Source organism: Phyllobates terribilis, unplaced genomic scaffold (assembly GCF_046119375.1).
Source record: "Phyllobates terribilis strain yellow unplaced genomic scaffold, ASM4611937v1 Scaffold_1__5_contigs__length_1240528914, whole genome shotgun sequence".
In the NCBI taxonomy this organism is placed as follows: domain Eukaryota; kingdom Metazoa; phylum Chordata; class Amphibia; order Anura; family Dendrobatidae; genus Phyllobates; species Phyllobates terribilis.
In genome coordinates this window covers 594,928,487-594,954,846 of record NW_027362761.1, presented here as the reverse complement: position 1 = coordinate 594,954,846, position 26,360 = coordinate 594,928,487, and the positions used below count along the sequence as shown (strand labels likewise).

At 46.5% G+C, this 26,360-nt stretch overlaps 1 protein-coding gene across 1 annotated transcript in view; it reads left to right on the top strand.

The window, feature by feature from the left end:
* The first annotated feature begins 3,000 nt into the window (after positions 1–3,000).
* LOC141272092 (uncharacterized) overlaps positions 3,001–26,360 on the top strand; it is a 62,994-nt gene continuing 39,634 nt past the window's right edge. Inside the window, exon 1 of the mRNA XM_073682402.1 lies at positions 3,001–3,383. The gene's annotated coding sequence lies outside the window, so the exon portion shown is untranslated. The remainder of the gene's footprint in view (positions 3,384–26,360) is intronic.

Here is a 26,360-nt window from a genome sequence, read left to right as displayed (position 1 = left end):
AAAAACAGGGATAGCACCCATATCCCCCTCTCCCAGATAGTAATGATGGTCCTCACAGCCCTCCCCACACACAGGATGGTCCTCACAGCCAGCCACACATGGCAGGACTGCCCTCACAGGGCCCAACACATGGTATAATGGCCTCTATACACAGTATGATCCACCACAACCACCCTATATAACATAAGCTCCCACACACAGACCCCCTATATACTGATGAGACTTCACACACAAAAAAATACCTTGCTCCCATTCCCCCGGCACTCTTGTTCTGTGTTTCCTGTGTGCACTGACATTCTGCACAACAGACAAGATGTAGTGACATCCTCATGTCTGCTGTCACAGTTGCTTGTGCTGAATAGTGGGAGGAGACAGAGGCTCCCTCTCCTTCAATATATTCATGTCAGTTGGGCAGCCTCCTCCATCATACATTGGGACGCCAGCAGGGCTGCCTCCTCCATCATACATTGGGACGCCGGCAGGGCCGCCTCCTCCATCATACATTGGGCCGCCGGCAGGGCCGCCTCCTCCATCATACATTGGGCCGCCTCCTCCATCATACATTGGGACGCCGGCAGGGCCGCCTCCTCCATCATACATTGGGACGCCGGCAGGGCCGCCTCCTCCATCATACATTGGGACGCCAGCAGGGCCGCCTCCTCCATCATACATTGGGACGCCGGCAGGGCCGCCTCCTCCATCATACATTGGGACGCCGGCAGGGCCGCCTCCTCCATCATACATTGGGACGCCGGCAGGGCCGCCTCCTCCATCATACATTGGGACGCCGGCAGGGCCGCCTCCTCCATCATACATTGGGACGCCGGCAGGGCCGCCTCCTCCATCATACATTGGGACGCCGGCAGGGCCGCCTCCTCCATCATACATTGGGACACCGGCAGGGCCGCCTCCTCCATCATACATTGGGACGCCGGCAGGGCCGCCTCCTCCATCATACATTGGGACGCCGGCAGGGCCGCCTCCTCCATCATACATTGGGACGCCGGCAGGGCCGCCTCCTCCATCATACATTGGGACGCCGGCAGGGCCGCCTCCTCCATCATACATCGGGACGCCGGCAGGGCCGCCTCCTCCATCATACATCGGGACGCCGGCAGGGCCGCCTCCTCCATCATACATCGGGACGCCGGCAGGGCCGCCTCCTCCATCATACATCGGGACGCCGGCAGGGCCGCCTCCTCCATCATACATCGGGACGCCGGCAGGGCCGCCTCCTCCATTATACATCGGGACGCCGGCAGGGCCGCCTCCTCCATTATACATCGGGACGCCGGCAGGGCCGCCTCCTCCATTATACATCGGGACGCCGGCAGGGCCGCCTCCTCCATTATACATCGGGACGCCGGCAGGGCCGCCTCCTCCATTAAACATTGGGACGCCGGCAGGGCCGCCTCCTCCATTAAACATTGGGACGCCGGCAGGGCCACAAACTTTACTTTTTTTTCTGGACAGCTTATCAAAAAAATTAGACGGGCAAAAAAAATTTCATGCACACATTGAAAAATCATAATGACAGTAAATGATACATCTCTACAGCCCATAATTCTGATATTAAGACAATAGCTGCTGTCACCAAAAAATGATGACAATTCCAGTCAAAATTATCTGCATAAGTTTCTTCTAAAAAAAAAAAAATCGTGAACAATTACATTTTTTTTTACAGACTGGGAAAAAAAATTGCCATATTTTTATAGACTGCCCTGGAATTTGTGGACGGTTGGTATCTTTGGACTCCGAGAGGGGGCAGAGTGGACGCATGGTGCAGCCCGTGGGCCACTATTTTCAGCCCTTTAGCTGCCTTAGTCCACGAACCAAGCAGCCAAAGGGCCGGACGTGGCCTGCGCGCTGCACTTTGCCCAGGTCTAATGTGCACCCATCTATGTATATAGATTTGAGTTACTGCAAATGATGTCCTCCTTCTTAGCTAAAAATATTCCTCAAAAATGGTGAGAGGAGTATTTTTTACCCCTCTGTAAAATATGTAGTATGACCTCTGCCAGAACCCGTCCTATGGAGCAGTGGGGGCTCCTGCAGTCAGACCCTCAGCAACTCACAGCCCTTTCATAAAAATCTGTAAAAAAAAATGTTTCATCCCATATTACTTCTACAACTGATCAGCCCCTCGTCATCACCCTCCCCACAGCCCCTCCTCCCCACAGCCCCTCCTCGTCATCACCCTCCTCCTCACAGCCCCTCCTCGTCATCACCCTCCTCCTCACAGCCCCTCCTCGTCATCACCCTCCTCCTCACAGCCCCTCCTCGTCATCACCCTCCTCCTCACAGCCCCTCCTCGTCATCACCCTCCTCCTCACAGCCCCTCCTCGTCATCACCCTCCTCCTCACAGCCCCTCCTCGTCATCACCCTCCTCCTCACAGCCCCTCCTCGTCATCACCCTCCTCCTCACAGCCCCTCCTCGTCATCACCCTCCTCCTCACAGCCCCTCCTCGTCATCACCCTCCTCCTCACAGCCCCTCCTCGTCATCACCCTCCTCCTCACAGCCCCTCCTCGTCATCATCACCCTCCTCACAGCCCCTCCTCGTCATCACCCTCCTCACAGCCCCTCCTCGTCATCACCCTCCTCACAGCCCCTCCTCGTCATCACCCTCCTCCTCACAGCCCCTCCTCGTCATCACCCTCCTCCTCACAGCCCCTCCTCGTCATCACCCTCCTCCTCACAGCCCCTCCTCGTCATCACCCTCCCCACAGCCCCTCCTCGTCATCACCCTCCCCACAGCCCCTCCTCGTCATCACCCTCCCCACAGCCCCTCCTCGTCATCACCCTCCTCACAGCCCCTCCTCGTCATCACCCTCCTCACAGCCCCTCCTCCTCACAGCCCCTCCTCGTCATCACCCTCCCCACAGCCCCTCCTCGTCATCACCCTCCCCACAGCCCCTCCTCGTCATCACCCTCCCCACAGCCCCTCCTCGTCATCACCCTCCCCACAGCCCCTCCTCGTCCCCCTCTTCACAGCCCCTCCTAGTCATCATCCTCATCACAGCCCCTCATCCCTCTCCTCATCATCACCCTCGTCCTCCTTCCTCACAGCCCCTCCTCATCACCCTCGTCCCCCTCCCATGCAGCTCCACTCAAATAACATAAACCCTTTTCCTGTGAATGCCTCCCCCATAAGCAGCCTTATACAAGCAGCAGCGGCCATTTCCCTGTGCAGCCCCCATACAGGACCCTCATCCTCAGCCCATCTGCACACAGCTCCATCTGCAGCTGCTCCGTCCTCTCCTCAGCACAGAGACAAGCGCTGCTTCCCGCCATCGGGTCCTCACTGGACTGAGGAGGCCCCGCCCCTTCCGGTGACGTCACCCCCTCCAATCCTCCGCTCCGATCTAGTCGCTGCCGTGCAGGTATGTGCGTGTGTGTCTCCTCAGCTCCGGCTCATTAACCCCTTTGGGGCCGGTTTTGGGCTGAAAGACGGTGAAGGTTTTCTTTGCGGGATAAGTTGTAGCGTTTAACCCCTTCCTGACCCTCTTTGTCTTCGCTCCTCTCCTTCTTTCCTCCCTTCTTCCATAACGCTGTTGTTTCTCCCTCCCTATAGCCATCCTGGCTCTGGTGTTTCGCCCCCTGACTCGATGCTTTTATTGGGGTCTCTTTGGGGCAGTCGCCATGTTCTCATCGCCTCTTATTACATTTTCTTATGTTCTGGCTGCCAAAAAAAACACAATTCTGACATTGTGACTTTTTCCCTCTCCACCATTTACTGATCACATTCATTTATTTTATATTTTGATAGATTGGAGCTTTATGAACACACTGATCCCAAATATCTGTATTATAAGGGTTTTTGTATTTCTTAATTTTTAATGGAGAGAAGCTGGTGAGTTTACATTTTTTTTTTTATAATTTTTAAAAAAAATTTTTTTTTCATATTTTTTAAATCTTTTTCCAAAGTATTTGTTAGTCCCCTTAGGGGACCTGAACCTGTGATCCTCCGACCTCTCGTGCTATATACAGCAATGCGCCAGCATTGTGTCAGAGACCCGTGGCGTTCGCATTCATCGGTGGATCGGGCTGTGAGGGGTTGTTTTTTGCCCCCTGAGCTGATGCTTTTATTGATACCGTTTGGGAGCAGATAAAACGTTTTGATTGTTTCTTATTGTAGAGTTGCTGCAGTTCTGATGTTTCCATTCTTCTCTTTCTTGTTACGGTGTTTACTGATTGGCTTAATTACTCATATTATGACAGATCAGACTTTTATACATGAGGTGATATCACATACGTGTATATATCTAATATTGCTTTTGATTGGTGATTGTAAAAGAATACTTATTTCTGTATATTTTTTCTATCGAGGACTAATTGTAAAAAACGTATTGATTTATTCTTGGATTGTCCATTAAAAAGAATGATTGCAATAGTTACATAAATTAGTTAATTACAAAGTGATTGTCCATTTATCCATAATTAGCTTAATAGTTGAGATTCACCCATCTTTCCCTGGGATCCTGAATGGTAGACTACATCTGTCTGTGTCCAGCACGTGTGTCAGGATGACACCATGTGTCCGGGTAAGGGACGTGTCTCCTTGGGCCTATATCAGCAGCTGTTTTCTTCACACACAGATTCTCGTCCTGTGAGATGGCAAAAGTTCCCCCTGTCTCTAACATGGGGTTATATAGCCGGTCATACCAGCTGTTCTTCTATTTATGGTACTACTAACTAAAAATACACAAATAACGCATGTCATCTAGAAACCCTAGCACGATGGCTGATTCAATCTTATGCAATGTATGGTTCAGAATTAAGAATAAAATGAATATCCCTAATTAATATTTAACAGTGATAAAGAAGTCTGATTTTAACTTTTTATATAAAAAAAAATATCCATAGATTCCATGGTGCTGTACATGACAATGAGTTTCGGTACATATAAAATACAAATATAAAATACTGTGAACAAACTAACAATGACAGACTGAAAAAGAAAGGAGAGGACCCTGTCTTTGCAGGGTTACAGTCTATAGGATAATGGGGAAGGAGACAGTAGCTTTGGGGGGTTGCAGCAGCTCTGGTGGTGGTGAGGAGGCAGCGTTGTCATTGATGGCTGTAGCTTTCTTGAAGAGATGGGTTTTCAAGTTCCGTGTGAAAGTTCCGAATGTGATGGATAATCGGACGTGTTGAGGCACCGAATTCCAGTTCATGGAGAAGTCTCCTTTGGAATAGTGTTGGAGGCAATTGGGTGAGGAATGAATGAGTGTGGAGTAGAGAAGGAGGTCTTTAGATGACCTGTTGGAAGATATCGGGAGATTATCTCGGAGATATACTGAGGAGAGAGGTTATGGATGGCTTTGTAGGTCAACGTCAGTAGTTTGAACTGGATACGTTGGGAACTGGGGGTCAGTGAAGGGGTTTACAGAGGGGAGATATAATGCAGGTGTCGGATGCAACGCACAGATATCACTAGGCAACGACAGTCAATGATCGATAAAAATCTATTCAAGGGTATATGCCCATGATACAGATTTGATGCAGAAATTTCCTGAGTGTTTTTTCCTCTCCCTGGCTGAAAAAACGCATGCAGATTTTACATGCATTTTTTCAGCGTTTTTACATGCGTTTTTTATCGGTCGACCATGACAGCACCACGAGAGAGGGAATCCGCCCACCAAGGACAGGAAACCTACAGGCTTAAAAGGGGGCGGCCCTCCCTCTCGCCTCAGTTTGGTTTCCTGTCCTTGATGGAGGAAGCCTGTCGCAGGCGAAAAACGTGGATGGCGACGGCTGTCGATGCTGCGCTCCTCTCTGGGGACGGCAGCTCCAGCATTTGGCCGATGCTCGTGCGCCCCTATATGGGAGAGGCACAGCATCCTGAGGCACTGGGGGTTCCTTCTGCCCTGTCTGGGGTGGCATCCCCTTTTCTGCCTCAGCCAGGTGCGCCTCCCGTGGGAGTGTAGGCCCTGGCTGAGCCCCAAAAGTGCGGTGGGGTCTGCACTCCGAGTGGGGGTGACAACCCACCATCACCCTCCGTAAGTATGGGGAAAGGGGGCGAGGGCCAAGGTGATTGTGTCCCCTCGCCCTGCCCTGGGTGAACGCAGCGCGGTGCATCGCTAAAGCGCGGCTTACCTGAGGGAGCGCTAACGGCATGCGTCCTCGCGCGACGCGTACTTCCGGGTTTCGGTAAATCGCGGCCCGATGACATCACCGCGACTCGGCGATGATGTGACCGGAACCCGGAAGTAGTGGTTCCGGTGTCAAAAGAGCGCGAAATTCAAAAAAAAAAAAATGGAAAAAGTGTGCTGATGCGCTGCTAGAGGGGAGGAGCCAATACCTATTTAACCCATCAGGTAACATGACTCAGAGCTTCCCAAAACTTAATTCTTTCCTTATGGAATCTGAAGGTGTTCAGTTGCAGCAGCAGCAGCAAGTTGAGCAGCCGCCATCTTCACCATCTCAGCGGCTGTCTAGGGAGCCCCAAAAAACGCATCGCGCACGTGGTTCTGGTAGCCGGTCCTCAGGAAAACGGAGCTCGGTGTCTAGGTCCGGTCACCATACCTCCGGTAGAACGGACGAATCTGCAGCCTCTAGGGAAGATCCCCCGGCTGAGAAGGGTCCTTCCTCCAAACCGGTACCAGCTGTTTTTTCTTCCTGAGCCGCCTGGGTAAGTGATCTTCGAGTAAGTTCACTTAGTAATATGGTATCCCTTCTCCCCTTCCAAATTTTAACAGGGGAAGAAATGTACCTCCAAGGCAAGGCATATACAGTGTGTGCTATGCAAGTCTCTTCTTCCTGACGGATACCCTAAAAAGCTATGTCAGTTATGCATAAACCAGACCCTGGCAGAAGAGGGTCCTGCTCTAACTTATGGTTTAAAAACCTTAGTTAAAACAGAGATTCACAAGGTCCTCTCCAAGAGAGTTAAAGGGAGAGTGGACTCGGACTATGAGATCCCCTTAGTCCTGGATGACCCCCTATCCTCTCCCTATGAGTCCGATTCAGATGGTGCAGCTTTTTCCTCTGCTTCCTCCTCTCATAGTGTTGTGGGACAAAATTGCTTCCCCCTTGGTGAAGTGGACGGATTGATTAAAATGGTTCGGTCCACTGTGGGCATCACAGAGGCCAGACAGGAGAAGTCAGTCCAGGACGTTATGTTCGGGGGGCTGGGACAAAGGAAGAGCAGGAGTTTTCCGTTGAACGAAAAAATTCAGGGCTTAATCCATAGTGAGTGGAAAAGACCGGAAAGAAAGGGTGCTCTACCTCCATTCTTCAAAAGGAAATACCCCTTTGAGGAATCTGCTTCTTCCTCCTGGGAAAAAGCCCCCAAGATAGATGTGGCCATCTCCAAAGCCTCTAAAAGTTCCTCCCTTCCGTTTGATGATATGGGAGCTCTTAAAGACCCCCTGGATAGGAAGGCTGATACTTTCCTTAGAGGGACCTGGGAGACTTCGGCGGGAGCCCTAAAGCCCGCTGTGGCAGCTACTTGTACCGCCAGGTCCCTAATGATCTGGCTGGACCAGCTTGAAGTCCATCTTAAAAACAATACCCCCAGGAAGAAAATCTTGGTGGACATGTCTCTTCTTCAGGGGGCGGCAGCCTTTCTGGCGGACGCATCGGCAGAATCTGTCAGATTAGCAGCAAGTTCGGCCGCCATGTCTAACTCGGCCCGGAGAGCCTTGTGGCTAAAATGTTAGCCGGGGGACATTCAAGCGAGGACAAGACTCTGCGCTATCCCTTGTGAAGGGGAACATCTTTTTGGGTTGGTTCTGGATGAACTGCTGGATAGAGCAAGTGACACAAAAAGGGGTTTTCCTAGCCTATCTGCCCCCACGTACAAACGTCCTTTTCAGAAAAGAAGATTTCTACGTAATAAGCGGCAGAAGAGTCAGGATAAATGGGAAGACCGTAGACCGAAAGGTAAAGGGCTCCTGTTCGGATCCTCTTCTACTAGCCAAAGCCCCCGAAAACCGAGCCAATGACTCACGGCCCTGGTAGGGGGGAGGTTATTGGGCTTCTTATCTGCCTGGACAAATATCTCTTCTAATAATTGGATCCTTGGTCTGGTAGGTTCCGGCCTGAGACTCGACTTTCAGCGAGTCCCTCGTGGGAGGTTCGTCCTGACCCCAAACCGGTCCTCAACACGGGAGCTGATGGCCCTGCAAGTGGAGGTCCTGAATCTGGTCCATAAGGCCGTCTTAGTGGAGGTCCCGATAGCAGAGAAGGGACTGGGGTTCTACTCACCGTTATTTTTGGTCACTAAACCTGACGGATCCTTTAGGTGTATTATTAACCTTAAGGCCCTGAATAAATTTTTGTTAATTCCCACCTTTAAAATGGAGTCTATTAAGTCTACAATAAAACTGTTGTTTTCAGGCTGTCACATGGTAGTATTGGACCTAAGGGACGCATATTACCATATACCTATACACAGAGACTTCCAAAAATACCTTAGAGTGGCCTTGGTCATAGGGGATGAAATCAAACATTTCCAATTTGCGGCCTTGCCATTCGGTCTCGCTATAGCCCCTAGAGTATTTACGAAGGTGATAGCTTAGGTGATGGCTCATGTACGGGAACATAATGTGTTAATTATCCCTTACTTAGATGATTTTTTGATCGTTGGAGACTCAGCCTCTCAATGTGTCTCCCATCTTAAATTGGTCTCCACTATTTTGGAAGGTCTGGGCTGGATCCTAAATCTGGAGAAATCCTGGGTAGTCCCTTCGAGAGTACAGCAGTATCTAGGTATCATGCTAGACTCAGACCTCCAGAAGCCAAAAAACAGAAGGTCAAAAGGCTGGTGGAAGGAGCTCTTGCGAACCCGGTCATGTCCCTTAGGGCTGCAATGTCCTTGCTTGGTACCCTAATATCTTGTCTGCCGGGGGTAATGTGGGCACAATACCACTCCAGAGTTTTACACTGGGACGTCCTACAGAATGAGGTCTCGTTACGTGGGCACTTGGAGAGACGGATGTTCTTATCTCCTCGGTCAATTGACTCTCTACAGTGGTGGGTGAATTTAGAAAACTTGTCTCGAGGAGTTCCCTGGGTGGTCAGAATATCTGAAATAATTACAACTGACGCAAGTCTACATGGATGGGGAGCTCACTTAGGGGATATGATTGCCCAGGGGTCCTGGTCGGACGCTGAGAGGGCTCTTTCCTCTAATACTAGGGAACTACTGGCAGTTGATAGAGCTGTTGATCATTTCTTACCATTTCTTCACAATAAGAACATTAGGATCCTGTCCGATAATAATATAGCAGTAGCTTATATTAACCATCAGGGGGGTACACGTGCTGGATCGCTAATGAGAGTGGCGGATCATCTCTTTCAGATCTCGGAACACCATCTCCTCTCTTTAACAGCCCTCCACATCAAAGGGAAAGAAAATTCAAAGGCAGAGTTCTTAAGCCGTCATTTTTTAAGGCAAGGCGAATGGGAACTAAAACCGGACATTTTTTCCCTGTTAGTCCGGAAATGGGGTCTTCCGGTGGTGGATCTCTTCGCCACAAAGCAAAACCTGAAGACAAAGATTTTTTGCTCCCTAGATCCGAGAGAAAGGCCCCTGACAAATCACTTGGAACTTCAGTCTGGCGTATGCCTTCCCACTGTTAAACCTTCTGCCTATGGTGCTAAGAAAGATCACAGAGGACAAGGCAAGGGTTCTCTTGATCGCCTCCTTTTGGCCCAAAAGACCCTGGTTCTCATGCCTGAGGAACATGTCCATCTCGTACCCTTGGGTCCTGCCCGAAGTTCCAGATCTCCTCAGCCAGAGTCCAGTGCTCCATCCGCAAGCTCCGGGCCTCCACTTGACGGCGTGGAATTTGAGAGGTCCCTGCTAGAACTAAAGGGGTTTTCCCAGAGTCTAGTATCTACTTTATTACGTAGTAGAAAGCCTGTCACTACCAAAATTTATGCAAAAATTTCGAACAAGTTTTTATCTTTTTCTAAATCTTCAGTGGATGAGGGAGCGCCAATTGGGAAGATTTTAGGGTTCCTACAAAGGGGCTTCGAGCTGGGGTTAGCAACGAGCACCCTGAAGGTCCAAGTGTCGGCACTAGGTGCTCTCTATAGCTGTGTCCTCGCAGGAAACTATTGGATTTCCCGCTTTATAAAAGCGGTAGGTAGGTCTAGGCCGGTTACCAAAACTAATTTCGTTCCATGGGACCTAAACCTGGTTCTGAAAGCGTTAGCTGGGTCACCCTTTGAGCCGATAGATTCTGTATCCCTGAGATCTATTTCCCTCAAAACAGCGCTTCTTGTAGCCCTAACATCTGCTAGGAGGATTGGTGATATTCAGGCTCTGTCCTCTGGCCCTCCCTTCACCCAGGTCCTGGACGACAGAATAATTCTTAGAGCAGATCCAGCATACTTGCCTAAGGTAGCTTCCCGGTTTCATAGACTTCAGGAAGTAACATTACCCTCTTTTTGCCGAACCCTAGTAATCAGAGAGAAGCAGATTTCCATACTTTAGATGTGAGAAGGTGTGTGGTTAGGTACCTTGCTGTCACTCAGCCCTTTAGGAGAGAGAGTTCCTTGTTTATCTCCTATCAGGGGGTTAGGAAGGGGCTCAAGGTCTCTAGATCCAACATAGCTAGATGGATTAGGGAGGCCATTACGCTAGCCTATGTATCCAGCGGAGAGGAAGCACCTCGTGGCCTGAAAGCTCACTCTACCCGGGCGGTGGCAACCTCATGGGCAGAGAGGTCTGGCGTCTCGATGGAGGACGTATGTAAGACAGCTACCTGGTCTTTTCCATCTACCTTCTATAAGCACTATAGACTAGATCCGGGTACTTCGTCTGACCTCACATTTGGGAGAAGGGTGCTCCAAGCGGTGGTCCCTCCCTAGAATCTTCATCTCTGCAATTCTCTCGTGGTGCTGTCATGGTGGACCGATAAAGAGATTAGTTACTTACCGGTAACGGGATTTCTCGGAGACCATGACAGCACCCTTATATTCCCTCCCTTCACCCCTTTTGGGAGCACTTCTTATTTGTTTTCAATCTTTATTCTCACACATTGGTGTTGTAAGAAAATGTATATACTGTTTGTTTCATGATTATGTTGCTATGTCTACTAACTGGGCGGTCCTCTCAATGCTCTGTAATCCAAACTGAGGCGAGAGGGAGGGCCGCCCCCTTTTAAGCCTGTAGGTTTCCTGTCCTTGGTGGGCGGATTCCCTCTCTCGTGGTGCTGTCATGGTCTCCGAGAAATCCCGTTACCGGTAAGTAACTAATCTCTTTCAAGCAGTTTTCCAAGCGATTTTGAGCATCACTTGAAAAAGGGCTTGACAAGTTGGTCACACAATATAAATCCATGCAACTGGCATGGATTTATATTGTGTGACCAACTTATGAGGAGAGTTCTGCTTTCAATGGTCACACAATATAAATCCATGCAACTGGCATGGATTTATATTGTGTGACCAACTTATGAGGAGAGTTCTGCTTTCAAATGGTGCATCTATACTGAAAAAAATAATTAAAAAAAAAAAACCCTTATACTCACCTCTCCGGCGGCTCCCGGTCTCCTCCCGGCGGCGATCCTCCCTCCTCGGCGGCCCGCGGTTTACTGGCAGGACCTGCGGTGACGTCATTTAGTCAGCTGATGGTCACGCGACCCCTGACGTCAGCGGTCAGGTGATGGTCGCTTGACCACGGCCGGAGAGGTGATTATGAATAATTTTTTTTATTTTTTACTTTATAATTCTTTTTTAACTTTGCGGGTACGATGGTACCTGGGTCAGATGAAAGTCTCCTCTTCTCCAGACCCAGGTACCATCCGCGCATTGAATTGCATAAACTCCGCATGTTTAAATCTATACATGCGGATTTTATGCGGTTCAATACAAGTCAATAATTGCGATTTCGCCTCAAAATCGCGCCCAAATTGGTTGTGCTGCGTTTTTTTCCGCAATGATAATCCGCAGTGGAAAATTCCGCTGCATGTGCACAGCGCATGCGGATTATCATTGGGAAACATGGCAGACATTTTAATGCGTTTCTGCCACGGAAATGCCGCCGCGCAGAAATGCATTAAATCTGCACTGTAGGCACACAGCCTAAATGCAGTAGTAATTTTACAGTAATTTAAAGTAACTGAACAATTTGTGTTAGTAACTAGGCAAATAATCATTGAAACAAATAATAAGCTTGGAATTTCAAATAAAGTCTTTCACTGTATAATGTTAATATTCTAATTCCTTTAACACTCACTTGTTGGAGTCACCACATAAGTTCCTTCTGCAGCTCTGGCCTAGTGGGGGTCACTGGATTTTCCCACTAGGCAGCAAGTCTCTCTCTGACCTAGTCTATTAAAGCACTTTGAGCCTCCCACACACCAACCGGCCCCTCCCAGCCTGCTGTCCTAATCACACCCACGATCGCATGCCTCTCCTGGTGCAGTTTCCTCGCGGATCTACTCAGCTTGACCGCCGGCAAAAGTCTCTTGGGCATGGGGCGGAAAGGACTGGGCCTCGGATCCTAATAGGCGATGTCTGGTCTCCAAGGCTTGACCGGCATAGGATGCCGGTCCAGGTAGTTACCGGCGCAGTCTGAACTCTGAGTCTCACTGGGCATTGTCTGGACCTTGTCTGCAAGCAGCCAGCACCCTGATGGTACACGTTTCATGCTGTGGCCTTTCACTCTGGTTGCAGCGTCTTCTCCTGTGCACTTCTGCACCTTGCGCTCTCTTAGCTCCAAAGCCCCCTACGATTTGGCGCGCAGGGCTTTTATATCCTGTAATTCTGTCATGCATGGCACAAGCACTTGCTCCCCCTGCAATTTTTCTGGTGCAGTTTGGTTCCACTTGATTTTGCCTGGCCAGTAGATGGCAGTCTCTTCTTATTAATGGTACATCCTGCAAGGGCTCTTCAGGGATTTCATTGCTTCTTATTATCATAGAATCATAGAATGGTAGAGTTGGAAGGGACCTCCTGGGTCATCTGGTCCAACCCCCTGCTCAAAGCAGGATTCGCTAAATCATCTCAGACAGATGTCTGTCCAGCCTCTGTTTGAAGACGTCCATTGAAGGGGAACTCACCACCTCTCGTGGCAGCCTGTTCCACTCATTAATCACCCTAACTGTCAAAAAGTTTTTTCTAATATCTAATCTGTGTCTCCTCCTATTTAGTTTCATCCCATTGCTTCTAGTCTTTCCTTGTGCAAATGAGAATAAAGATGATCCTTCTACAATGTGACAGCCCTTGACATATTTGTAGACAGCTATTAAGTCTCCTCTCAGTCTTCTTTTTTGCAAGCTAAACATTCCCAAATCCTGCAACCGTTCCTCATAGGACATGGTTTGCAGACCAGTCACCATTCTGGTCGCTCTTCTCTGAACTTGCTCCAGTTTGTCTATGTCTTTTTTAAAATGTGGTGCCCAAAACTGTACACAGTATTCCAGATGAGGTCTGACCAAAGAGGAGTAAAGACCGATAATGACTTCACGTGATCTAGACTGTATGCTTCTGTTAATACATCCCAGAATTGTATTTGCCTTTTTTGCTGCTGCATCACACTGTTGACTCATGTTCAGTCTATGATCTATTAGTATACCTAAGTCTTTTTCACATGTACTGTTGCTTAGCTCTATTCCTCCCATTCTGTATATGCTTTTTTCATTTTTATTGCCCAGATGTAGTACTTTGCATTTTTCCCTGTTAAAAACCATTCTGTTGGTTGCTGCCCACTGCTCCAGTTTATTTAGGTCTTTTTGAATCCTCTCTCTCTCTTCTCTAGTATGACAGAGGAGTAGAGGAGAGAGGTAGATTCTTTGGGAAGTAGAGTTAAGGACGGACTGGAGAGGTGTGAGAGTGTTAGCAGGAAGGTCACAGAAGAGTATATTGCAATAGTCGAGGCAAGAGATGAGGGCACTAGCATTTGAGTAGATTCAGGGTTGAGGAAAGTACGGATTCTGACAATTTTTGAGTTGGGGGCAGCTGGAGGTGGTAAGGGCTTGGATGTGCTGTGTGAAGACCCAGGGTCTTCCGTGGCCGTAATACTACTCAGACAACACAGGAGGAGGGTAAAATAGTGTGGCAATATTTTATTGAACCACCAAACAGACAATAAACATATAGAACAGTCCCAGCAAATACCCAAGATGGTGTAAAATTACATAGTCTCACCCTTCCACTGGCCCGCTTGGAATAGAGCAGCTGCAACTTTGGGACTTCCAGGGCCAACTACCTCAACCAGTGCCCCCCCCCCCCCTTTTGGTGGGCCCCCACAGAGAGGAAGTAGCAGCAAGCTTAGGAAGCTGACAGTCCATCGAGGTGCGAGGGTCCCACCCTGGCTTCTCCTAGAGTTTCCATGTGTTCCAGGCGACCGGAGGGTCCCACCTGGCTACTCCAAACAACATATCCATGGGGCGAGGTGACCTCATTGTCCCAACCTGGTTTCCCTAAATGTATCCATGGGTTCTCTGATGGTCAATGAAGCAGACCCTGTATCCTTCCAGCCAGGGCCGTGTACCCTTAGGCTGGAATCCTGTAGAATCCAAATCTGTGTCTCTTTGGATCGAGCCATGCTACCAAACTGCTGTCCAGAAGAGTCTCTCTGAATCTTTGATTCTCCTTGTAGCACGCTAGAAATCCCTTTTTATAATTTACTGTGGCTCAGGTCATCATTCACAGTTCAGGGAGAAAGATGCAGGGCTCAGGTCTGATTGTTTGAGCATTTAATCAATTTACCTAGTTGGTATCCTCCTGCTCTTGTAAATCAACAACTAGCTGGCTTAGTACAATATGCAGTTAGCATAGTAACATGCATCATTATTCACAGACCAAGAGAAGTCAACAATCAGGGTTATACAAATACTAGTCTGTCCTTCTTGACCCACCAATGAAACACACACAATCAAAAGTCAACACAAACACAATAGTTTATTACTCTTGGCCTAACAAATCTAGATGTCTAATTAAAGGGGTTTTCGCACGAACAAAAGTTCAGTTTAATCAATAGATCTTTAAATAATAATAAGTTCCACAATTTAATGTATTTAAATAAAGTATTCCTGTGCTGAGATAATGTTCCCCTGTTTAATGGTTGTGTCTGACCGTGTAGAGAACACGGTTTGATAATACCACAGCTCCTGGGCAGGGGAGGAAGCAAAAGAGTATACAGACATTACAGCATGGAATTGCGGCTGATTATTTCTTTGAAGTAAAACATTGTTTAAAAACAGGCAGTGAAATGTTTTGCCTCAGAAAAAGAATCAGCTGTGATCCCGGGCTGTAATATCTGTATATTCTTTTGCTTCCTCCCCTGCCGAAGAGATGTGGTACGATCAGACACAGCCATTACACAGTACACAGCAGGGGCACATTTATAAGATTATCTCAGCACAGGAACATTTTATTTAAACACATTCAATTGTGGAAATTCTTCTTCCAAGATCTATTGAAGGAGAATATGGCAAACAGACACTCTGGGATTCTAGACAGCAGAGAGGTGATGTCTGGGCCAGAGAGGTAGATCATCGGCATATAGATGGTATTGGACTTTATAAGTTGTCCCAGGCCAAAAGGTATAGATGGAAAACTGTAGGGGTCCCTAGACAGAGCTTTGAGGGACACCAACAGAGAGAGGGTGGGATGAGAAGGTAGTGTGGGAATGGGAGACACTAAACGTGTGGTTAGTGATATATGAGGAGATCCAGGAGAGGACAAGGTCTTTGACACCAAGTGAAGAGAAAATAAAGTGCACAAGTGGTGCGGTGTTATTTGGAGAGATGAGTAAGCTCTCCTTCAGTGATGGTGGGGAGGAAGGTTATGGGGGAAGAGCATTGATCTATTATATGGAAGTGATGTGGTGGTTGATTAGTAAAGACTTGTCTGATTTGTTTGATTTTGTTTTTGCAGAAGATTTTGCCACACATTTCAAAGATGAGGGAGGTTGGAAGGAGCAATAGTGGGCCGAGGAGGCAGTTAAAAGTGTTGAATAACTGTTAGGGGTTGTGGGATGAAGAAGATAGGAGTATGTGTAACCTCTGGTTCCAGTGCAACTGGGCATTTCTTTAGGGTATTCTATGGGGGTGTTCACTTTCACTCCTCCCTCCTAGATGCTGCAGGAACTATGAAGGAGGATTAAAAGTGCAAGGCCCCAGAGAAGACTCTAAAGAAACACACAGTTGCACTACAACTAGATGCTGCCATCACCATATGTGACGGTGGGGATGGTGTTTTCAGGGTGATGTGTAGTTTTAGTTTGTTGATGAGCTTCAAGTGGTAGTCACCGGAAATGGTTTTCACTTCACAGGTGTGCCCGGTCAGGTTTAATAAGAGGGATTTCTTGCCTTATAAACGGGGTTGGGACCATCAGTTGTGTTGTGCAGAAGTCTGGTGGATATACAGCTGATAGTCCTACTGAATAGACTGTTAGAATTTGTATTATGGCAAGAAAAAAGCAGCTAAGTAAAGAAAAACGAGTGGCCATCATTACTTTAAGAAATGAAGGTCAGTCAGTCTGAAAAATTGGGAAAACTTTGAAAGTGTCCCCAAGTGCAGTTGCAAAAACCATCAAGCGCTACAAAGAAACTGGCTCACATGAGGACCGCCCCAGGAAAGGAAGACCAAGAGTCACCTCTGCTTCTGAGGCTAAGTTTATCTGAGTCACCAGCCTCAGAAATCGCAAGTTAACAGCAGCTCAGATTAGAGACCAGGTCAATGCCACACAGAGTTCTAGCAGCAGACACATCTCTTCAACAATTGTTAAGAGGAGACTTTGTGCAGCAGGCCTTCATGGTAAAATAGCTGCTAGGAAACCACTGCTAAGGACAGGCAACAAGCAGAAGAGACTTGTTTGGGTTAAAGAACACAAGGAATGGACATTAGACCAGTGGAAATCTGTGCTTTGGTCTGATGAGTCCAAATTTGAGAACTTTGGTTCCAACCACCGTGTCTTTGTGCAACGCAGAAAAGGTGAACGGATGGCCTCTACATGCCTGGTTCCCACTGTGAAGCATGGAGGAGGAGGTGTGATGGTGTGGGGGTGCTTTGCTGGTGACACTGTTGGGGATTTATTCAAAATTGAAGGCATACTGAACCAGCATGGGTACCACAGGATCTTGCAGCGGCATGCTATTCCATCTGGTTTGCGTTTAGTTGGACCATCATTTATTTTTCAACAGGACAATGACCCCAAACACACCTCCAGGCTGTGTAAGGGCTATTTGACCAAGAAGGAGAGTGATGGGGTGCTATGCTAGATGACCTGGCCTCCACAGTCACCAGACCTGAACCCAATCGAGATGGTTTAGGGTGAGCTGGACCGCAGAGTGAAGGCAAAGGGGCCAACAAGTGCTAAGCATCTCTGGGAACTCCTTCCAGATTGTTGGAAGGAAGACCATTTCCGTTGACTACCTCTTGAAGCTCATCAAGAGTGTGCAAAGCAGTCATCAAAGCAAAAAGTGGCTACTTTGAAGAACCTAGAATGTAAGACATATTTTCAGTTGTTTCACACTTTTTTGTTAAGTATATAATTCCACCTGTGTTAATTCATAGTTTTGATGCCTTAAGTGTGAATGTACAATTTTCATAGTCAAGTAAATACAGAAAAATCTTTAAATGAGAAGGTGTGTCCAAACTTTTGGTCTGTACTGTATATGGACTGTGCATTAAGTTATCTTTTGTTTTGCCGTTTTGCCAGGAAGGCCCTGTTTATTTTGTTTGCGGGTTCATGAAGTAATAAACCACTTGCAGACTTTGACCCAAAGTGCCCCTGTGTTTGTCTCTGACAGCTCAAGTGAGTCTTTATATATATGTGTATATATATATATATATATATATATGTGTATATATATATATATATATATATATATATATATATATATATATATATATATATATATATATATATATATTGCTCAAAAAAATAAAGGGAACTCTCAAATAACATATCCTAGATCTGAATGAATGAAATATTCTCAATGAATACTTTGTTCTGTACAAAGATGAATGTGCTGAGAACAATATCACACAAAAATCATCAGTGGAAATTAAATTTATTAACCAATGGAGGCCTGGATTTGGAGTCACCCCCAAAATTAAAGTGGAAAAACACACTACAGGCTGAACCAACTTTGATGTAATGTCCTTAAAACAAGTCAAAATGAGTCTCAGTATTCTGTGTGGCCTCCACGTGCCTGTATGACCTCCCTACAATGCCTGGGCATGCTCCTGATGAGGTTGCGGATGGTCTCCTGTGGGATCTCCTCCCAGACCTGGACTAAAGCATCCTCCAACTCCTGGACAGTCTGTGGTGCAACGTGACGTTGGTGGATGGAGCGAGACATGATGTCCCAGATGTGCTCAATCGAATTCAGGTCTGGGGAACGGGCGTGCCAGTCCATAGCTTCAATGTCTTCATCTTGCAGGAACTGCTGACACACTCCAGCCACATGAGATCTGGCATTGTCCTGCATTAGGAGGAACCCAGGGCCAACCGCACCAGCATATGGTTTCACAAGGGGTCTGAGGATCTCATCTCGTTACTTAATGACAGTCAGGCTACCTCTGGCGAGCACATGGAGGGCTGTGCGGCCCTCCAAAGAAATGCCACCTCAACTATTGCTGACCCACTGCCAAACCGGTCATGCTGAAGGATATTGCAGGCCGCATATCACTCTCCACGGCGTCTCCAGACTGTCACGTCTGTCACATGTGCTCAGTGTGAACCTGCTTTCATCTGTGAAGAGCACAGGGCGTCAGTGGCGACTTTGCCAATCCTGGTGTTTTGTGTCAAATGCCAAGCGTCCTGCACGGTGTTGGGATATGAGCTCAACCCCCTTTTGTGGACGTCAGGCCCTCATACCACACTCATGGAGTCAGTTTCTAACCATTTGTCGCCTGCTGGAGGTCATTTTGCAGGGCTCTGGCAGTGCTCCTCCTGTTCCTCCTTGCACAAAGGCGAAGGTAGCGGTCCTGCTGCTGGGTTGTTGCCCTCCTACGGCCCCCTCCACGTCTCCTGGTGTACTGGCCTGTCTCCTTGTAGCCCCTCCAGCCTCTGGACACTACACTGACAGACACAGCAAACCTTCTTGCCACAGCTCGCATTGATGTGCCATCCTGGATGAGCTGCACTACCTGAGCAACTTCTGTGGGTTGTAGAGTCCGTCTCATGCTACAATGAGTGTGAAAGCACAACCAACATTCAAAAGTGACCAAAACATCTGCCAGAAAGCATTGGTACTGAGATGTGGTCTGTGGTCCCCACCTGCAGAACCACTCCTTTATTGAGGGTGTCTTGATAATTGCCAATAATTTCCATCTATTGTCTATTCCATTTGCACAGCTGCATGTGAAATTGATTATCAGTGTTGCTTCCTAAGTGGACAGTTTGATTTCACAGAAGTTTAATTTACTTGGAGTTATATTCTGTTGTTTAAGTGTTCCCTTTATTTTTTTAAGCAGTGTATGTAGAGTATTGGCTCATTGGGAAGAAATTTTTACAACAATCTGAGAGGTTAATTTTTTACTTTTAGCCCTTAAAAAAAATTAAAAACTTGGAGCTAAAACAACATTTTAGAGATAAAGATATAATTCTCTGTGAGGCACTTGTGTTGTCAACATGCTCACTGCACACCTAGATGAATTCATTGAGAGTTGTAGTTTGTTAAATGGGGTCATTTATGGGGGGTTAAAATAGAAGCACCGGAGACATGGCACTGGAGATCTGCAAGCTATAAGGGGGAGTGTATATTGAATCCTGTGTGCATCGTTTTCATTATTTTGCACAACCTCATTATAGTTTTTTTTCTATACAATGTACTTTTAGGGCTATTAGACACAAATTTTAGCAAGAAAAAAAAATCTTGTTTAAAATTGTGCTCCTAAGGGTCCATGCCCACGATCAGGAATAGCAGCGTTTTGGATGCAGCGTATTTTCGTTGCGTCGAAAAAAACTGCGTTCTGATCACGCACTTAAATTCACATGTGTTTAGGGAACTATGAGAATTTACCGCATCTAATGACTGACTATGGGTGAAACTACGCAGCGGAGACTAGCGTCTTCGCTACATAATTTAGCATGCTGTGGCTCTTAAACACCTCTGGTTGCCATAGGTGCCTGTGAGCAGAGCTATCTCTGCTCAATCAGTCCGCACCACGTGACCCCATTTGTAGCCGTCGCTGATGTCTGTTGATGTCACGTCAACTTCCAGATTTCCTTGATTCACCCAGACGTGAACCAGATGTACGCACCCCCCCAGATTGACTGGGCGCGTAAGGTCAGATCGGCACAGTTCTACACAGTCACCTCCTGTCCACATGGGTGCATCGAGGAACCAGGGAGTGGGACAAGGTGGTCCACTCAGACGCTATTCCAGTGAAGCAGAGCCTTGTTGGCCTGGATAGAACAACCACCAGTTTCTTTTTGATATAACAGACTTATATCAGACTAGAAACCAGCCCGGTAGCGCATTCATCAGACCGAACAACAGACGTAGGGTTCGGGGGTCGAGATAAAAAAACAGCCCAAGATTAAATGATATATTTAATCGCCATAAGGGCTGACTAAACAATCTACTATATACATAAGGGTTACATATACAGTGGTCAGAGTTACAAATACAAAAGCATGGTACTTCAAGCATAACAGATCTTAAGGTCAATTACCGGTTAGATGGAAAGCATGGCTCGGGGGTTGGGCGACCACATTGGGAAGAATGTGTGCCCTGCTTGGTTGCTGGACTTGTCCCTCACGTCTGCATGTCATGAACTTCCCCAGGGAAAAGACAATAGGCTTTTGCTACACAGACCTTCCAACTCTCTGGGAACTCACACTACCTGTCCCCTGTTCAGCCCAAGTCTCCACCCCCTGTTCCTTCCTGACTAAGAGACTCCCAGAACTAATGTGGCCCATACCTCCTTACTGGATGGTCCCAGGGAACCGGTTCGGGTGTCAATGGACCCGACCGGGACCCTGCCATATGTGGGTACCAAACACAGCAGTTGTAGGAGGTTCCAAAATGCTGGGACATGTATCTCCTCATCACTACACGCTAGAGTGGGCTAGGATGCAGTCTGGCATTCGCTATCTTCCCCTGAGCTAGCAAATTCATTTTGTGAAGAGCTGGGACATATAATTCTTCCACAGCTTTTTATCGAAGTATACTACCTTACAAAACATAGCACCTGTTGAGAACAAACAAAGGGAGCCTGTCTGTCAGCTCAGCTCACAGCTGCCAGGGGAGGGGTATTTCTCACCCCCCTTTGCTGGCTGTAAAGGAATTCAAGAGAGTCGGATTACACTATGCCTGGAGGCCTGACAACCAGGGCACATGTGATTATTCTAGAATATTCTTCACAGATAGATATATGGATAGATAGATTAATAGATAATTAGATAGTTAGATAATACATCAATAAATATATATATGGATGGATAGATAGATATCCATCTTATGGATACGCAATTTCTGGAGCGGCTGAGAGCTCCTGTTTCTAGCCTCAGAGGGGGCCAATAATCATGGCCCCTTGCTAGGCTATTAATATCAGTCCCCAGGTGGCTGCCTAGACTTTGCTGGCTGTTAAAATAGGGGGACCTCACGTCAATTTTTTTGGGGTTCCCCCATTTTAATAGCCAGTAAAGGCTAAGTATACAGCTGAGGGCTGATATTAGTAGCCTGAGAAGCTCCATGGGTATTACCCCCTTCCCAGGCTAAAAACATCAGCCCCAGCTGTCCGCTTTCCTTCTGCTGGTTAATAAAACTACAGGGGACCCCATGCCTTTTTTTTCCCAGAAATGTAATAATTTATTAATAAATTACATGAACAGTAAGGTGCACACGCAAATCACTGATATATCTCACATATGTATATCTATCTATTATCTATATATCTAGCTAACCACGTCTCTTTCTATCCATATATGCATATAGCTATCCATATATCTATAATCTATCTATCCATATATCTATTAATCTGTTTATCATCTATCAATTATCTATATATCCTTATATCTAACTATTATCTATCTATAAATCTCTATCCATAGATCTATCTGTTTATCTATCTATCCATACACTATCTATCTGTCCATATACTATATATTATCTATATATCATCTATCTATTTATCTATGTATCTATTATCTATCCATATTATTATTATTATTATTATTATTATAGCTCCATTTATTCCATAACTCTTTACATGTGAAAGGGGTATACATGGCACAAACAATTACAATAAATTTGAACAATACAAGTCGGCGACTGGTACAGGAGGAGTGAGGACTCTGCCCGCGAGGGCTCACAATCTACAGGGGATGGGTGAGGATACAGTAGGTGAGGGCAGAGCTGGTCATGCAGCGGTATGGTGGAGTGAGGGTTGCTGCAGGTTGTAGGCTTGTCAGAAGAGGTGGGTCTTCAGGTTCCTTTTGAAGGTTTCCACGGTAGGCGAGTCTGATGTGTTGGGGTAGAGAGTTCCAGAGTAGGGGGGATGCACGGGAGAAATCTTGTATACGATTGTGGGAAGAGGAGTTAAGATGGGAGTAGAGAAGGAGATCTTGTGAGGATCGGAGGTTGCGTGTAGGTAAGGACCGGGAGACTAGGTCACAGATATATGGAGGAGACAGGTTGTGGATGGCTTTGTATGCCGTGGTTAGGGTTTTGAACTGGCGTCTCTGGGTAATGGGGAGCCAGTGAAGGGATTGACAGAGAGGAGAGGCTGGGGAATAGCGGGGGGGCAGGTGGATTAGTCGGGCAGCAGAGTTTAGGATAGATTGGAGGGGTGCGAGAGTGTTAGAAGGGAGGCCACAAAGCAGGAGGTTGCAGTAGTCAAGGCGGGAGATGATGAGGGCATGCACTAGTGTTTTTGCAGATTCGTGGTTGAGGAATGTACGGATCTGGGAGATATTTTTGAGTTGGAGTTGGCAGGAGTGGAAACGGTTTGGATATGTGGTTTAAAGGAGAGGTCCAGGGTTACCCCGAGGCAGCGGGCTTGTGGGACTGGGGAGAGTGGGCAACCATTAACTTTGATGGATAAGTCAGTTGGGGTGGGTTGAATGAGACGGTGGAAAGATGATGAACTCAGTTTTATCCATGTTAAGTTTTAGAAATCTGTCGGAGAAGGACATAGCGGACAGACATTGTGGGATTCTGTTTAGTAGGGAAGGATTCAGACCCCTTTAAAATTTTCAATCTTTGTTTCATTGCAGCCATTTGGTAAATTCTAAAAAGTTAATTTTTTTCTCATTAAAGTACACTCTGCACCCCATCTCGACTGAAGGAAACCAGAAATGTAGAAATTTTTGCAAATTTATTATAAAAGAAAAACTGAAATATCACATGGTCATAAGTATTCAGACCCTTTGCTCAGACACCCATATTTAAGGCACATGCTGTCCATTTCCTTGTGATCCTCTTTGAGATGGTTCTACTACTTCATTAGAGTCCAGCTGTGTTTAATTAAACGGATAGGAGTTGATTTGGAAAGGCACACACCTGTCTATATAAGACCTCACAGCTCACAGTACATGTCAGACCAAATGAGAATCATGAGCTCAAAGGAACTGCCCAAGGAGCTCAGAGACAGAATTGTGGCAAGGCACAGATCTGGCCAAGGTTACAAAATAATTTCTGCATTACTCAAAGTTCCTAAGAGCACAGTGGCCTCCATAATCCTTAAATGGAAGAAGTTTGGGGCCACCAGAAGTCTTCCTAGACCTGGCCATCCAGCCAAATTGAGCAATCGTGGGAAAGAGCATTAGTGAGAGAGGTAAAGAAGAACCCCAAGGTCACTGTGGCTTAGCTCCAGAGATGCTGTAGGGAGATGGGAGAAAGTTTCACAAAGTCAACTATCACTGCAGCTCTCCACCAGTCGGGCCTTTGTGGCAGAGTGGCCTGACGGAAGCCTCTCCTCAGTGCAAGACATATGAAAGCCCGCATAGAGTTTGCTCAAAATCACATGAAGGACTCCCAGACTATGAGAAATAAGATTCTCTGGTCTGATGAGACGAAGATAGAACTTTTTGGTGATAATTCTAAGCGGTATGTGTGGAGAAAACCAGGCACTGCTCATCACCTGCCCAATACAATCCCAACAGTGAAACATGGTGGTGGCAGCATCATGCTATGGGGGTGTTTTTCAGCTGCAGGGACAGGACGACTGGTTGCAATTGAAGAAAACATGAATGCGGCCAAGTACAGAGATATCCTGAATGAAAACCTCTTCCAGAGTGCTCTGGACCTCAGACTTGGCCGAAGAATCACCTTCCAACAAGACAATGACCCTAAGCACACGGCTAAAATAACAAATGAGTGGCTTCAGAACATCTGTGTCCATTCTTGACTGGCCCAGCCAGAGCCCCGACCTAAACCCAATTGAGCATCTCTGGAGAGACCTGAAAATGGCTGTCCACCAACGTTCACCATCCAACCTGACGGAACTGGAGAGGAGCTGCAAGGAAGAAGGGTCTGAATAATTATGACCAGTTTTCTTTTTTAGTAAATTTGTAAAAATGTCTACTTTTCTGTTTTTTTTCAGTCAAGATGGAGTGCAGAGTGCACTTTAATGAGAAAGAAATATTGAACTTTTTAGAATTTACCAAATGGCTGCAATGAAACAAAGAGTGAAAAATGTAAAGGGGTCTGAATACTTTCTGTACCCACTGTATTTATTTATCTATCTATTACACACGTGGTCAAAATTGTTGGTAGCCCTCGTTTAATGAAGGAAAAACCCACAATGGTCACAGATATAACTTGAATATGACAAAAGTAATAATAAATTAAAAGTCTATGAAAATGAACAAATGAAAGTGAGACATTGCTTTTCAACCCTGCTTCTACGGAATTTAAAAAAAAAAATTAAACTCATGAAATAGGCCTGGACAGAAATGATGGTACCCCTGAAAGTAATGTGACAAAAGGGACATGTTAAATCAAGTTGTGTCCACTAATTAGCATCACAGGCGTCTACAATCTTGTAATCAGTCAGTGGGCCTGTATATAGGGTTATAGATACTCACTGTGCTGTTTGGTGACATGGTGTGTACCACACTCAACATGGACCAGAGGAAGCAAAGGAAAGAGTTGTCTCAGGGGATTAGAAAGAAAATTATAGACAAGCATGTTAAAGGTAAAGGTTATAAGACCATCTCCAAGCAGTTTGATGTTCTTGTGACTACAGTTGCACATATTATTCAGAAATGTAAGATCCATGGGACTGTAGCCAACCTCCATGGACGTGGCTGCAGGAGGAAAATTGATGACAAATCAAAGAGACGGATAATGCGAATGGTAACAAAAGAGACCAGGATTACTTCTAAAGAGGTTAAAGGTGAACTTCAAGCTCAAGGAACATCAGTGTCAGATCGCACCATCCGTCGTTGTGTGATCCAAAGTGGACTTCATGGGAGACGACCAAGAAGAATACCATTGTTGAAAAAAATCATAAAAAAGCCAGACTGGTATTTGCCAAACTACATGTTGACAAACCACAAAGCCTCTGGGAGAATGTCCTATGGACAGATGAGACAACAATGGAAGTTTTTGGCAAGGCACATCAGCTCTATGTTCACAGACGGAAAAATGAAGCATATCAAGAAAAGAACACTGTCCCTACTGTGAAACATGGAGGAGCCTCTATTATGTTATGGGGCTGCTTTGCTGCATTTGGCACTGGGTGTCTTGAATCTGTGCTGGGTACAATGAAATCTCAAGACTATCAAAGGATTCTAGAGAGAAATGTGCTGCCCAGTGTCAGAAAGCTTGGTCTCAGTCACAATTCATGGGTCTTGCAACAGGATAATGACCCAAAACACACAGCTAAAAACACCCAAGAATGGCGAAGAGGAAAACATTGGAGTATTCTAAAGTGTAATGGAAAAAACAATGATCCAGCTCCACAGAATCCAATAGTAAAAACAAATGTCTTTTATTTAGAATTTTTTAAAAATATCCAGATGGCGATAATGTAACTCCAGCTGGTAGAAGAACAATACTAGAAGGGAAACACAAGGGCACCAAGGAGGGGTACGCTACCACTATTCTGAAGTGGCCTTCTATGAGCCCTGACCTAAATCCTATTGAGCATCTTTGGAAAGAGCTGAAACATGGAGTCTGGAAAAGGCGACCTTCAAACACGAGACAACTGGAGCAGTTTGCTCATGAGGAGTGGGCCAAAATACCTGTCGAGAGGTGCAGAAGTCTCATTGACAGTTACAGGAATCGTTTGATTGCAGTGATTGCCGCAAAAGGTTGTTCAACAAAATATTAAGTTAAGAAGAACCATCATTTCTGTCCAGGCCGATTTCATAAGGTTAATTTTTTTTTAAATTCTGTGGAAGCAGAAAAGCAATGTCTGACTTTCATTTGTTCATTTTCATAGATTTTTAATTTATTATTACTTTTGTCAGATTCAAGTAATTTCTGTGACTATTG